The sequence below is a fragment of the Astatotilapia calliptera genome, chromosome 11, assembly GCF_964374335.1.
Source record: "Astatotilapia calliptera chromosome 11, fAstCal68.1, whole genome shotgun sequence".
NCBI classification, from domain to species: domain Eukaryota; kingdom Metazoa; phylum Chordata; class Actinopteri; order Cichliformes; family Cichlidae; genus Astatotilapia; species Astatotilapia calliptera.
This window is the reverse complement of record NC_137432.1, coordinates 39059469-39074598: the sequence shown is the minus strand read 5'-3', so window position 1 is coordinate 39074598 and position 15130 is coordinate 39059469.

Sequence of the window (15130 nt, the reverse complement as noted above, 5' to 3'; positions counted from 1 at the left end):
AAATAAACAGCCACAACCATCAGAACAGTTCTCAGCTCTTCACTGTCAAATTAAATCAGCCTCAGAACACATGGTAGCAGACACAGACATCCAAGGACGTCGGCCCAGCAGCCATTGGCTATCTGTAAATTAAAACGGGACATTACTTACACTGAGCAGGTTACCTCAGAAGGAATATCCCTCCCACTTTGCCTCATGTCTGTTTTTCAGTTAACTGCCCCCGGCAAGTTTCCACACAGTTTCTTGCTACTGGGGTACAAATAACTTTAAACCTCTGCCAAAACTCAAGCAGAACGTTATCTGGGGACTACCTCACTAACAGAAGGCCACACCAAGCTGTTGTAGAAAAGCTAAAAAGGCCAAATAGCGCTGCTTAGACCCAGTATTCACACAACTCCAGGTTCACACAAGAGATCAACAAATTACCTGCACCTGTGCTTATAAAAGGGAAAAACCCAGCTCTGCCTGCCAGGGCAGTTTCCAGACTCAGGTCTCGCCTGTCGCAAGGGTAAGAAGCAGCCACCTATATAAAAGTAGAAATGTTGTCAGCATTCAAGAATGTGTTATCAGTGCTCAGGATGAAAGACATCAGCAATATTCTTGGTGCTGTCCATCAATCTGGGAGGAGCGATGAGATCATTTCCACACAATGTGAAAGTCCGTCATTCTACAGTGAGAAGGATTGTTCATAGGCGGATGTTGGTGTGGCTGCAGTCAATTTGTGCAAATATCAAAGCGCTCCATCTCACACTCTACAGGCCTCAGTTAGCATCTTAAACACTGAAGTTAATGACAGCACAAATAGAAATAGACCAAAGAAGTATGGCTGCTTTAAAAGAGAAGAGGAGAAAACATGACTTAGGTTTGTAAAGCCGCAGCAGACTTCAGCAACAGACGAGAGTAAAGTGCACAGCAGCAAACGGCTCGCTGTGAGCGCCGTGCAGGAGTGATGACGATCCGAGTGGACCGTGAACTCCCCGTACATCCGAGTATTCCAAAGTCAGAGTGAGGCCGTGTGTCCCGCAGCTCGGACCAATCGGCAGGACGCTGAAGCGAGCGCAGACGGAGCTGCTGCAGCGGTCCAGAGTGCAGAGCTCAGAGAGCTGTGCATAAACGAATGGAGCAAACTTCAGCAACGCTGTGAAGAAGAGTGGAGCCAAACTCCTCAGTTAAGTATCTGAGGCTGTGACCACGGGACTGTAACAACATGATTGTTGGGCTTCATTTCTGTATCTAACGGTAGTTTTAAGATGAACTAGTAAATAACAATTAGCTAATGTCACGCATGAGACGAGTGTCATTACACTTTGGTAATGTAAATATAATATGGCTAATATATCTATTATTATATTAATTAAGATTTATTACAGCAGTGAGCTTGAACTCTGTGTCAAATACTGAGCTTCAGTAAAGATTCAAGTTGCAGTTATTTATATTTCCTATCACCATAAATCTTCAAAGACAAGCATCTGTTACATGGTATATACAGATGTATTATATATAAGAGACAAATATTGTTCATTTAATTTGTTGGCATTATTTAATTTGGCTCATTGCTTACATATATGTATAAAAAGCAAATGTACGAGCTGTGATAACTGTTTCTGATAGAATGAAGAGTAGACTGATATATGAAATATTCCTTTATTGGGTGAGAAAATCAGACCATGTCATAACTGCTGTAAGGTTGGGTATCAGACGCCACCTCTCTGGGGACACCTCAGGCCCTCCAAGGTTTGGAGGCCTATCTCCACCCACCACCACTTCCCCTGCCGGTGGCGGACTCCCTCAGGTGTCGGTGTGTTGGTGGTTCTTTGTGTCTGGGGGTGGGCGTCCGGGTACACACCGGCTCACTCCTTGGCGGCCGCTTGTCGGGGCCTGGAGCCTGGGGCTCGCTCGGGCCCCTTTGGAGGTGGGGTGCCCCCGGCCTCTCGGCCTAGGGCTCGGTCACTCAGGCGCAGCTGGGGGCCGGCGGAGCTCACGGGCGCGTCACTGCAACTCCCCCTGACTTCTGCTCCGCGGCTGCTGGGCGAGCCCTCATCTGGGACTCTCCTCAGCTCTTACTGGGACAGTGGCGCGGCTGCCCCTCTGTTGGTCTTCCATGGTCTCTTGTGTTCTGGGGGCCTCTGGATGTCTGGAGTTTTGATCTCCTCCATACCCGCTTCACACCCTGGAGGACGGGGCTGTGGCCCCCCCACACTCCCTAGCAGATCATTACATGGAGAAACCTTTGGAATGCAAGCATGCTGATCCACACAGGTATGCACACATGGGTATTCACAGACGCGGACTAAAGCTTTCTTGGCTGCTGCCTCAAAGCACACTGTGCGCTGTCTATCTTGCGTGCTGCACAATATCGTTTATTACTTAGTAAATACTGATATCTATGACTAGCTAGTTTATTGTGATGGTATGGTGCTTTGTTTTCTCTATTATTATGTTGCTCTTTGTTGTTTGCTGTCTCCTCTGTTTGTTTTTGTTTGTTTGTTTTTTTTCTCCATACAGGTGACCCAGGAGTTTTTTTTTTTTTTTTTGTCTCTCTTCCCCCCCCTTCTCACCGTCTCTTCTCCCCTTTGGTTTTCTTTCTTTCTCTCCCCCTCTCTCTCTCATTCATTCCCCCTGTCCTATTTATTAAAAAAAAAAAAAAAAAAGACAAAGGATGAACTGAAGCTCTGCCATCACGTAATGTCGCATACTGCTGTTTCTGATGTCATTTAGGAAAAAAAAAAAATAATAAAAAAAAAATAACTGCTGTAAGTCACACAAAATAGACATCAGAGCCTTAAACAGGCTGACTTCTGCTAAATGGGTCAAACTGGGCAGAAAGTCTACAAACACATAACATCCTTATAGAATATGATGTAACACTATAGATCAACTTAGCTCAGAATATATAAAGCATATAAACAGTTACAGCAATATGATGCAACAAACACAGCAGCTACTGATCCAAAATACTCAAAGCTTCATAGAACTGAAACCAACATTTATTTTAGCTCCATTCTGCTGCTGATACATACTTTAGGTTTCTGAACATTAAACTTGTTTCTGCCTTTCATGGTGTGTAACCTGAAGGCCCTGAGTACTCTGAGTACTTTCTCCCACACTGGAAACACTGGGATGATCACATTATTTGAACATTACCTAATAAGACTGATTCAGCACAGACAGTTATGTTAAACTTTCCTAGCAGTCCTTCACAAACAGGGAACAGTCTGTCTATTCTCTCCATCTGTCAGCTGCTGCTGGCTCTTCCTCCTCCTCCTCCTCACACACTGCTGAGTTTGTCCTGGTGGATCATCAGGGCTGCAAAGCCTCACAGATGATGTGCAGCAGTGGCTCCCTCAGTCTGTCCTCACTCTGGACACTTGCAGTCGTCACACATGGAAATCAAATGTGTGATAAGCTGCAGGATTCAAACACAAGTGTAACTTATAAACACATGTTCATACTTTTATTCCACAATCAGAGAGAAAGAAACAGAGAGTGCAGGACAGACAGACAGGTGACAGTCTCAGGTGTACACACTGCTACACAACAGCACCAGAGAAGCAGGATTTAGTGTTTGTGTTATTACAGTGTAAACAAGAAGAGTTCCAGATGGTGCAGTGGACACATGTGTGACTGCTGTGATTAAAGCATCTTTCTTTCAGCTTAACGAGTGAACCGTCAGCTCGTTCAAACACACGTTAAAGTCCGTTTGGCTCGACACCACCGAACAGAGGCAGCAATATAACACAGCTCACATTAACAGTGCAGTGAATCCTGCTTGTGCCGTGATGTTCAGGACTGCAAACCGAGCAGCATCACTGACTTTCAGCTTGTTGTGTTTGTGGATATATGACTGACTTTAATTATCCATGAAATCATCAGAGTCTCTGTGAGATTAAGCTCAGCTATTGAACGGCGTATATTTAAAGGCTTTAAAACCAAGTTAGTACAAACGTCACTAATGTCACATAACTGTGCCGACATGTGGCCAACAGTCATGTTTTAATGTTCTTCGTTATTAAACATTCGCACATAAATAAATAACATTCAGTACTTACATTTAAGTTCGAGCTGCATCACTGTGTGGTTTGGAGCCTGCAATGCGTCCTGTCATAGAACCCTCCAACGCATAGTGAGAGCTGCAGAGAGGATCATTGGTGTCTCTCTCCCCTCCCTCCAGGACATTTACAGCACCCGTCTCACTAAAAAAGCCCTTTGCATAGCGGCTGATCCCACGCACCCAATGCAAAGCTTCTTCAAGCTGCTGCCGTCGGGGAGGAGACTGCGGAGTCTCCAGGCCAGGACCAGCAGGCTGAAGGACAGCTTCATCCATCAGGCTGTCAGGAAGCTTAACTCCCTCCCGATTCTGCCCCCTCTCCCCTCTCTCCTCCACGGTCTCACTGAACTCTGTCACACACACACACACACACACACACACACACACACACACACACACACACACACACACACACACACACACACACACACACTCACTGGCCTGCACCAGTTACCAGTCACTTTGTGGAGCATTGGACTGCCATTACCTCATAAGACTTTGTTGTTACACTATCTCTTACCGTACACTACTAAATCTCCATTTGCACTACTCTGCCTGGTTTACACTCAATGTCACTTACCCATTATATTGTATATTGTATAGCTTTCTTGTTATATGTAAAATTGTATTTATTTAAATTTTTACTTTTTAATTATTTTACTTGCATTTTTAATCACTTTTATATTTAATTATATTTAAATGTTCATTTGCTATTTATCTAGGGATTGAGAGTAATGCAATTTCTATTCTCTGTATGTCCTGTACATGTGGCAGAATCGACAAATAAAGTTGACTTTGACTTTGACTTTTAAAAGTTCACTTTTCAGCTGCTCCGCTTCACCCATCTGCGATTTTTTCACAAAAAACTATCCACACCCACCGCCGCGCTATGAATTGTGGGATAGGTTGGGCCACGAAGGCTACACCGGACTCAGCCTTCAAATCTGGGGAAATTAAGGATGCATTTGGAGGACTCTTTGAGGACAGCCTTCGTTGCGTCGTTGTGACGTAATCAGTCTACAAATGTGCACTACAAAGCATGCGGTCGCTGGATTGGGACACAGCCATCGTCTCACATTGCAGAGTCACGGTGTTAAATCACAGGTTCTCTTCTGGTGTTTATCTCCTGTTAGGGTTAGGTCTCCTTTTGCATTTAGCGTTTTGGCCAATCAATAAGAGTTCTCTAAAGCTTTGTGTCGTAAATTGAACATTTATCAGGCTTCGGGGATTTTAGAGTTTTGCACTTTGATTCTGGGCTGAAGGTGGTTGATTAGTTTGGTACATTTTAACATTTTATGACTGCAATTTAAAAGAAATCTGCAGATTATTTAAAATTAGATTTATTTAAATATATTTAAAATAGATTATTGATCACTGGGCCTTGATACAGGCTATACGGTAATACGTTTACTTTCATAACCAGTTTCCCAGATGTGGATTAAAGCTAGTGCTAATTGAAAAGCCATTTTAACCTGTAGCTTCACGTAAAAAACATTTTTGGTCCAAGACTGGACTTAATACATGTCTGAGCCTTAATGTTTAACTTTCAACAAGTCTGCTCTGATTGGTCCAGCACTAAGCAGGGTCAGATTCAAGAAGTAATGTCGCAATAGAAAAGGCTGAACTTTTACTCCCAGAGATGAGCTGTAAAAATCAATTTTAATCACCAAGTTTTGATTTTGTGAAAATAGTATCTTTAGGATGGGCTGCCAAAGAAGCATGAATTGAATGAGTGAAGTCCTTTACAACACGTTACAGCGGTGGTTCTCCAATGTTTTACATCATTCCCCACATGGCAGGAAGAAATATTTTCACGCCCCATCTAAAGAAAATTAAAGCCATAAACTCAGTCACAATGAATCCTTCAGTCATTTTTGTTTTAAACAACTTTCATTTCAGATAAATATTTGTAACGTTTGTCCCTCGACTGCTTCAATCGTCTGAAGCACTTCTTCTAAAAAGCAACAAGTTGAACAGGATGTGAACCAAACATGGAAATAAGTCCAGAAACTTTTGAACGGAGATGAAAAATATATAATTTAGTGAGAGTTTAATACTTTTCACTCTTAGTGGCTGCAGTCAGCCTGTTTTTGACTGCAGAGCGGTGGTGTGGCGTGGTCTGTGATGCAGCTGCGGGGGAGGCGGCTGCACCTGAGCAAAATCCCCAATCATGCCTTGCCGGCTTAAAACAGAAAGAACTGGGTCCTATGTTGTTGTTGTTGTTGATGTGTGTAGGCTGTAGCTGAAACACTGCAGTTGCATGTGTAAGTCGCCAGCCGCAATAAAAAAGTGTACTGAAAAGTGCGAACACGTGGGCGAGTCTGTCGTGCCCCAATCCAGGGTTTCAGCACCGCTGTAAACAATGAACGACAGATTTGCCCATGTATTCGCACTTTTCAGTACACTTCTTTATTGCAGCTGCCGACTTACACACGCTGCTGCAGCTTTGCAGTGGATGTACATGTTATTAACTTCTGCAAATTTCTTTGTTCCGCTGTAAACGTGATTGCGATGTTTAACATCAGCTCCGCTTGAGAACCACTGTGTTACAGGGACAACACCAGAGAGAACATGGGCTCTTTGAGTTATCAGGCAGGAAGCTTTATTTTTTTTTATTTTTTTTTATTTATTTATTTTTTTTTAAATGACATCAGAAACAGCAGTATGCGACATTACGTGATGGCAGAGCTTCAGTTCATCCTTTGTCATTTTTTTTTTTTTTTTTTTTTTTTTAATAAATAGGACAGGGGGAATGAATGAGAGAGAGAGGGGGAGAGAAAGAAAGAAAACCCAAGGGGAGAAGAGACGGTGAGAAGGGGGGGGAAGAGAGACAAAAAAAAAACAAAAACAAAAACAAAAACAAAAACAAAAAAACTCCTGGGTCACCTGTATGGAGAAAAAACAAACAAACAAACAAACAAACAAACAAACAAACAGAGGAGACAGCAAACAACAAAGAGCAACATAATAATAGAGAAAACAAAGCACCATCACAATAAACTAGCTAGTCATAGATATCAGTATTTACTAAGTAATAAACGATATTGTGCAGCACGCAAGATAGACAGCGCACAGTGTGCTTTGAGGCAGCAGCCAAGAAAGCTTTAGTCCGCGTCTGTGAATACCCATGTGTGCATACCTGTGTGGATCAGCATGCTTGCATTCCAAAGGTTTCTCCATGTAATGATCTGCTAGGGAGTGTGGGGGGGCCACAGCCCCGTCCTCCAGGGCATGAAGCAGGTATGGAGGAGATCAAAACTCCAGACATCCAGAGGCCCCCAGAACACAAGAGACCATGGAAGACCAACAGAGGGGCAGCCGCGCCACTGTTCCAGTAAGAGCTGAGGAGAGTCCCAGATGAGGGCTCACTCAGCAGCCGCGGAGCAGAAGCCAGGGGGGGTTGCAGTGACGCGCCCGTGAGCTCCGCCGGCCCCCAGCCGCGCCTGAGCGACCGAGCCCTAGGCCGAGAGGCCGGGGGCACCCCACCTCCAAAGGGGCCCGAGCGAGCCCCAGGCCCCAGGCCCCGACAAGCGGCCGCCAAGGAGTGAGCCGGTGTGTACCCGGACGCCCACCCCCAGACACAAAGAACCACCAACACACCGACACCTGAGGGAGTCCGCCACCGGCAGGGGAAGTGGTGGTGGGTGGAGATAGGCCTCCAAACCTTGGAGGGCCTGAGGTGTCCCCAGAGAGGTGGCGTCTGATACCCAACCTGACATATAGACACAGACATACAGGCACACACAGACACAAACATCCATTCCCACCCTCATGCTCTCATATGCACTCACTCCACACTCAACCAACGTGGAGACAGACATAAAGAGACGCTGTACACACAATCACACTCCCCAAGCGTACTCTACAAACCGGGTCTAGGTACCCTTGCCCCTGGAGGGGGGAATTGCACCCAGACCCAGGTGGTGTTACCCTTTTCCCTGCGGTGGGGAGAGGCAGACCACCCCGACTCCGCAGCAGCAGGGAGGCCCCACACCCCAGACCGCAGTCGGACGGCCAACTCCTCCTACTAGCCCTCCCGCTCCAGCAGGCCGCAGAGAATGGGGGTGGGAGAAGACTCCAAACCTCCCTCCACCCGCTCATTGTAGTGTTGATGCATATGTGTTCTAAGGTGCAATTAAAACCCAGGAGGGCATGGAGCTACCTGCCAAGGAGCAGCAGGTAAGCGCATAGTCCCTCCTGCTAACCCTCAATGACTAAGTGTATTTAAAATTGAGAGGTGGGCAACGACGTCAGGGGTGAGGTGTACACCCTGATGGTGATTTGGACTCCGTGATTGTGCCCACCCCCAAGATCCTATATGTATGTGTAATGAGAGTGTGAATAATGTGAATGTCTAAGTTGTGGGATAAAATTGAGGCAGAGGCAGCCAGAAGGGGACAGGGGGGGGGGGGGGGGGTAGCCTCCTCTGCACCCTGGTGACATACCCCCACTCCAAGGCCCTGCATGTATGGGTGGTTGTGGAGGAGCGGGAAGAGGGAGGCAGCTGGAGATGGGGAGGGAAGGAAGGGAGGGGCAGGTAACCCCTCCCTGGGGCCAGCTCCCCCGCTGACCCCAGTAGGCACTCCCACCCTCCGCGACCCGCCAGGGAAGGGGGGCCCAGGCCCATCAGACCGGGGCCCAGTGCAGTAGCGCCCCCCGGCTCCACAGAGCCCTGGACAGTCCACCCAACCCCACCACAGAGAAAACTGCACCCACCCCACCAACCACACATCTTCCAGACTACATAAGACGGTAAACGCCCAGGCTGAGATCTTCCTCCACCTCTCCTGTATCTCCCCCTCCTGCAGAGAGTTCCTGAGAGAAGAAAGCTCCTGCCAGATGTGACCATCCCCCCCACCAGTTGAAGAGCCCCCCAGGCAGCTCGATGCACCGGCGGCACCCTGCTCCAGGGCCGGGCCCCCATGCACCCACCCGCCCACAACCCCGGCAACACACCAACCAGGACCCGAGCCCCCGAGGCCCGGCCCGGGCCCCCGCCCAGAGACGGAGCACCCCCAGAACCTCACGCCCATCCCGGACCCACCCAGGGGCAGCCAGGTTGCCAGGTCAGTAACCCACGTCCGTCAGCACAGACCCTCCCCTAGCCCCGCTGCACGCAGCCGCGAGGAAACAGTCACCTGAGAGCCAACAGAGCCCTCAACCGGACGTGACCGCTACCCCGGGTTGAGCCCCCCAAGGAAGATGCCTCCGGGGAACCCCCCGACGCCCTAAGCCTGTCCCTACCCCCTCACCAATCACAACAGTGAAGGCGGGACCAAACTATGACCCCCCACCCCCACTAGGTGATGGAGCTGATAAAAGGGGCCCAGAGCAATTGATCTGATGTGGTGGCAGAGGCTGTGTCAAGACTAATGTAATCTAATAGATAATTTCTATATTGGTTAGAATTAAGATTATTTTTATTTTTCCAGTTCATGAGGACTGTTTTCTTGGCTATGCATAGGGCAGTGAAGATCATATGGGCTATATTCTTTTCTGAAGTGACATTATCTAAGCTGCCCAACAAACACACTAAGGGGGAGGTTGGAATGTTACATTTCAGACATTTTGATAAGTCTTCACATATCTCACGCCAAAACTTTTGCACTGGTGGACAGAACCAAAGAGCGTGGATGTAATTGTCTGGTGTATTGCCTTGACAGTGTGAGCAGTTGTTGGAAGATGTAAAGCCCATCTTGAACATCCGATGACCTGTATAGTGCACTCTATGAAGTATTTTGTATTGTATTAATTGCAGACTGGGATTTTTAATTAATTTAAAAGTTTTTAAGCAAATCTGAGACCAGAAGTTTTGGTCTAGGTTGACTGATAAATCTGCTTCCCACTTTGCAGTAGGAAGGGATATTGATTCATCTAATTTAGAAAGTGTTCTGTATATTTTAGATAATAATTTGGGGGATTTAAGAGTAAGAAAATGTGCCGCACTTAGTGGTGTTTGTAATTCAACTTGACTGAGGTTAAATTTCTTTTTTACTATGGATTTAATTTGTTGATATTCTAAAAACCTTGTCTTGTTGATCCCATATTGTTCAACTAGTCTGTCAAATGGAATAAATTCTGTTCCCTCTAATATATGTTCTAAGTATTTAATTCCTTTACAACTCCATTCTGGGAAATTAATCATATTATTGTTTTGTAATATGTCAGGGTTATTCCAGATAGGTGTACGTTTGCATGGGATTAATGAAGACTCCGTTATTTTTAGAAACTCCCACCATGCTGTTAGAGAAAAGCTGATGTTGATACTTTTAAAGCATTCATGTCTTTTGATGTTTGAGCTAATAAATGGTAGGTCTGAAATCTCTAGATCCTTGCATAGTGCCTGTTCAACATCTAGCCAGGGCTCAACTAAGAAGGTATGTTTTAACCATTCTGAGATGAACTGAAGCCTGTTGGCTAAGAAGTATTGGTGAAAATTAGGCAGATCTAATCCTCCTCTATCCTTGGTTCTTTGTAGCGTTTTTAAGCTGATACGCGGGGGTTTATCTTTCCAAAGGAATTTGGAAATATATGAATCCAGAGATCTGAACCAATCTTGTGATGGTTTGTTAGGGATCATCAAAAATAAGTAATTTATTTTTGGCAAGATCATCATTTTTATAGTGGCGACCCTTCCCATGAGTGATATGGGTAAAGATTTCCATCTAGTCAGATCGCCTTCTACTTTCTTTAGAAGTGGGATGTGGTTTAATTTAGTTAAGTCTGAAAGCTTAGGAGAGATATTAATACCTAAATATTTAATATTTCCGGATTGCAGTGGGGCAGAGGAAGAATTATGGAAGGAGCAGTTAATGGGGAGAACTGTAGATTTTGGCCAGTTAATTGAATAATCTGAAATTCTTGAAAACCAGTTTATTAAAGTAATTACCTCAGAGAGGTTGGTTTGTGTGTTTTGCAGAAAAAGCAACACATCATCCGCATAGAGACTGATTTTATGTTCTATGTTCTTACATTTTATGCCCTTAATTGTTGTAGCCTGTCTAAATGCTGCTGCTAGAGGTTCGATAAAAATTGCAAAAAGTGAAGGGGAGAGTGGGCATCCCTGCCTGGTGCCCCTCAGGAGACAGAAGCTGGAGGATGTCTGGTCATTTGTTCTGATACGAGCCGTTGGGGAATTGTATAATATTCTTATCCAGTTTATGAAAGAGTTTCCAAAACCAAATTTGTGTAAAGTTGCGAATAAAAATTTCCAATTAACTCTGTCAAATGCTTTTTCTGCATCTAGAGATAATATTATGGCTTCGATGTTTTTATCGTATGAGTAGTCTATTAAATTAAGTAATCTACGAGTGTTTGTTGAGGAGTGCCGACCTTTTATGAAACCAGTTTGGTCAGGATGAATTAAGAGGGGGGTCATTTTCTCTAATCTCTTTGAGAGAGCTTTGCAGATTATTTTAAGGTCTACATTTAAAAGAGAAATTGGACGATAGCTTGAGGGAAATAAAGGGTCTTTGCCTGGTTTTAGCAGGAGACTAATGTTGGCAGAATTCATATTTGGTGGTAGTCTGCCCTTTTCCTCGATTTCCTGCAACATGCTGTGGAATACTGGTGCCAAAATTGTCCAGAATTCTTTGTAGAATTCTGCAGGGAAGCCGTCTGGACCTGGAGCCTTATTATTGGGCATACTTATCAGGGCTTCCTGGAGTTCACTTGGCGTCAGTGGCGAATCCAATTCCATTGCTTGACTGTCTAGTAATTTTGGAAGAGTTACGTTGTCAAGAAACAGATCAATTTCATTTTTAGATGGGTTTATTTGTGGTGAGTATAAAGTTTCATAGAAATCCCTAAAAATGTTGTTTATTCTTCCAGGATCATATATTGTGTTCCCCGATAAATCTTTAGCAGCACATATAGTTGTTTTTTCTTTATTTATTTTTAGCTGGTTAGCTAGAAATCGACCTGATTTGTTACTGTGTTCAAAATTCTGCAAGCGAAGTCTTTGTATAAGGAATTGTGTTTTTTTATTAATAGTTTCATTTAATTCTAGTTTTGTTTTGCATATTTTGTTCAATGTTTCCTGATCTTGGTGGGACGCGTAGGCTTCTTCTAGTGATTTGATGTTTTTTTCTAATTCCTGAATATTTTTGTTTTCTTCTTTCTTTTTGTGTGATGAGAAAGAAATTATTTTACCTCTCATCACAGCTTTCCCTGCTTCCCATAGAACAGAAGCAGATATTCCGGGAGTGTCATTAAAGTCTAAATATGAAGTCCATTCCTTTTTAAAGTATTTAATAAAGTCTTCATCTTTAAGTAGTGATATATTAAATCTCCAGTTTTTACTTGGCGTAGTATTATTCTTGTGCATTAGTGTTAAAGATACAGGAGCATGATCGCTGACAGCTATAGGATGAATCTCAGTGTCTGAAATGTCACACAGCAGTGAGCTGCTGACCAAAAAATAATCCAGACGAGAGTAAGAGTGATGAACATGCGAGAAAAAAGTATATTCCTTACTGGTGGGGTGAAGAGAGCGCCATGCATCGCAAAGACCAAAGTCGTTCATATACTGTTTGATTATATTTGTGGACTGCCAATTGCGCTGAGTTCCTGTTGTGTTGAGCCTATCCATTTCTTCATTTAGTCCAAGGTTGAGGTCACCGCCAAGAATGAGTGTGCAATCAAGGTGTTCAGAGAGTGCACTAAAAAAACCGTGGAAGAATGAGGGTTCATCAACATTTGGACCATATATACTAACAATACATAGTTTTTTGTTCAATATTGATAGTTTAATAATTAGAAATCTACCCTCTGGATCTATAACTGTATCGAGTACTGTAAAATTAACATTTTTATGTATTAAAATTGCTACTCCCCGTTGTCTAGAATTATAACAGGCTGCAAACACGTTAGGAAACTCAGGTGTTTTAAGTTCATTTAAACCTGTGACAGGTCTGTGAGTTTCTTGTAATAAAACAACATCTGCCTGTAGTTTTTTAAGCTGGTTAAATATTTTTAACCTCTTTCCTCTGGTGCCAGCTCCATTTACATTCCATGTGACAAACCTGAGCATGCCCTTAATTGTGCGTGTATGTTTAATGATGTATGCTGGGTGTTTCGTTTAGACAGGTGGAGAGAATATGGAAACATCCCTTGTTTGTAAATAGAAAGAGAAAAAGAAGTGTGGTGAGAGACTCCATAAGTCTGACTATGTGTGTGAATATTCACTAATATGAACAAGCGTGGCTTGCTTATGTGTCCTGCAAGTCTGTGCGTGCTGTTAGGCTGTTGTGAATGTGCTGCCGTTGAGCTGATGTGTTTGCGTGATCGTGTTGTGAAAATATGGAGAAATAGAGGGTGTTGTTTGTAGGTGAGTGGGGAAGTAGGTGACCACAGCAGTGAAAGACAAGAGAAAGAAAGAAACCACATGAACTGTGAGCGACAACAAAAAAAAGGAAACGAAACGGAAACATTCCAATTAAAGCAATGACGGAGGGTGACGGTGTTATATCTGCTATGACATCCTACTGATATTACTAGGTTAAACACATTTTAAAGGAGAAAGTGTGAATGAATAAGAAAAGAGTGTAGCGGGTTCTTATCTGGAGTGCAGTCAGTATAACCACGGTGTGGTGCCGGGGTCGCGGTACAGCTGTCCGTCCACGTAGAGCCGGTCCACAGCGATGACAGCACGGGAGCCTTTCTGGATAAAGCTACGTCGAACTGGGAACAGGACCTTGCGTCGTTCCAGGATTTCTTTGGGGAACTGGTCGTTCACGCTGAAGTCCGTTCCTTTCAGCTCTCTGCCGCGACTCTTCACCTGTTCCTTTTGTTTGAATTGGCTGAATTTGGCCACAATAGGCCGTGGTCTCCCGGTCCGCGACCGCGCGCCCCCCAAGCGATGTACTCTATCGAAGTCGATGTTCTTTACGGTGTCCTCCGGCAGCTTCAGGTGGATTTTAATGAAGTTTTTCACCGTTGCCTCTGCGTCCTCTCCGGCAGTTTCTGGAATACCAGAAAACACAAGATTATCTCTCATGCTACGGGCTTGTAAATCGATAACGGACTCTTTTATTTTTTTATTTTCAATGTTTAGCTGGGTCACGTTATCGGTGAGAGATTTAACCGACTCCCGTAGCGTGGCATTTTCAGCGGCAAGCGTTTCCACCTGCCGCTGGCTGAATTCCAGGGATTCTCTCAGAGATTTAAATTCCCGGTGTAAGATCTCCACCAGGGACAGCCTCGCATCGAAACTGGACAATCGCTTGTCGATGGACTCCAGGATTTCTGCGATGTCTTTGCCGGCAGGCGATGTTGTACCGGGGGAGTCTGCCTGGCGACTTCTCTTCGATGACGGCGTCTCGATTTTGGCCGGGGAAGATGCACTCTGGGCCTTATGCATTACTAAATCTTGAAAACAGCGGTCGATGTAATCTTGGAGAGCGTCTAAACTCTCCCCGTTGTCCTCCAGGGTGTTAGAGATGATAAAACAGATGTTGTTAGTTATATGACAATTGATTAGTATATTTGGAAATACTGAAGCTTGGAAAACCTTTGTTAAACTCTATGCTACCATTTGCTTTTTCTCCGCCAAAATCTCCGGCGTCTGACGTCACCTACAACATCACTTCCGTCACTTACCTCTCACTTCCGTCACTTACCTTCTTCCGTCCGAAATCTAGGAAGCTTTATAAAACATTGATGAATCTTTAGGTTGGTTAACCTTAATGGGGTTTAGACTAGGGATGGGTATCGTTTAGGTTTTATCCGATACCAGTACCAAACCGGTACTTTTGAAGCGGTGCCGGTGCTTAAACGGTGCTCGAACCGGTGATTAAATAATCAAGAACATAAACACTCTCATGTTTAGCTGTTTTCTTGTAAAAAGATAACAATGTTAGCCTTTTCTGCAGCTATGGGGCATATATGGTATCACTCTTGGCTGGAAGCAGTGCTTAAACAATGGAAAAAACACAAACTTTGTCCTAAACCTCTCATGTTTAGCTGTTTTCCACTTTTTCTTTGGTCATTTTAGCCTTTTTGGCCAGGGTGAAGGGAGTATCTGCCATCAAACAAGAAGACAGCCGCATGTAGCTATGATGATGTTTGCTAGTTCACCTTACA